The sequence below is a fragment of the Zosterops lateralis genome, assembly GCF_965231275.1.
Source record: "Zosterops lateralis genome assembly, chromosome: 5".
Taxonomy (NCBI): Eukaryota; Metazoa; Chordata; class Aves; order Passeriformes; family Zosteropidae; genus Zosterops; species Zosterops lateralis.
Window position 1 is genome coordinate 72371856 of NC_139766.1, and position 1169 is coordinate 72373024.

The following is a 1169-nucleotide window of genomic DNA, read 5'->3' on the forward strand; positions in this document are numbered from 1 at the left end:
GGGCGAGCGGGGCGCGGCGACGGCGGTGTCACAGCCGGGCGGGCGGGGGAGGGCAGGCGGGCGACCGCGGCTCCCGTGCGTGCCTGCGTGCGCGCGCGCGCCTGCGCAGAAGGGAGGATAGGCGGGGCAACCAGAGAAAGGGCGGGGCGCCCCCGAGCGCTCTCCGCCAATCAGCACCGGGCTGGCGCGGTGACATCAGGCACGAGGGCATATTAACCCCCGGCGGGGCGGGGGGGCGGTCACGGGGGGGCCGGTGCGGGCGGCGGGCGCGGTGCCGAGGTGGAGCGGGCTCCGCTCGTTGCTCCTGCCTTAACTCTTCCCATTCTTCTCTCGGTGTTCCCCAGCGTCCGGCCCTTACCGTGTATCAAGGCACTGGTGTCCAGGGTGGCCGGGCGAGTTTGGTTCCTGGCCCCTTTGGCACTGCCCACCGGAGCGGTGTCACTTGGACGGAGGTCTCCAGCCTGTGGAGCCACGGTGCGGTCAGTGCTCGGATACAGCAGGGCCCTGCGCAGAGCTGTGCCCCCATCCTTTGCTCAGTTAGACGTTTAGAGCTTCTCACTGCAACAGAAACGTTTTTGAGTTATGCTGAAATAAAAAAAAAAAAAAAAAAAAAAATAAAGGCATGATTGCAGGTCAAATACCATGTAACTCCTTTACAAGGTGGCAGAATTTGCCCCGTGGAGTATATTGTGTCTCTAAGAGGGCAGCTGGGGTGTGTTGGAAGCAGTTCACTTTCTTTCTTGGGGTTGTGTATGTAAGGATGGAAATACTGAAATAAATTTTGGTTTGTGGAAGAACTTGGTGTTGGTAGTTTCCTGTTTTCTTGCTGAGAACTAGAGTCTCTTTATGCCATCTTGAACATATCAGGTGAGTGTGGTGTGTATTTGCACCGGCCCAGAATGGGCCTTGAATCATCACTGTTGGGAAGGGGTGGGGGATCCTCTCCTAACTTTTGAATACCTAAACACCTTTGGTTTAGGAAAAGGTTTTTTACTTTTCTCAGTCTTGTTTTGCTACTAGTGGGCAATGAGTTGTAAGAGAATCTGGGCATTTACAAACTAGGGCCGTTGTGAGTGAGCTCCAGCTGAGTCATGTAGTATCAGCATGCTGCAGGGTAGGCTGAGGGGAGAAGCAGAGTCAGGGATGCACAGCCCTGGTAGGCATGACTA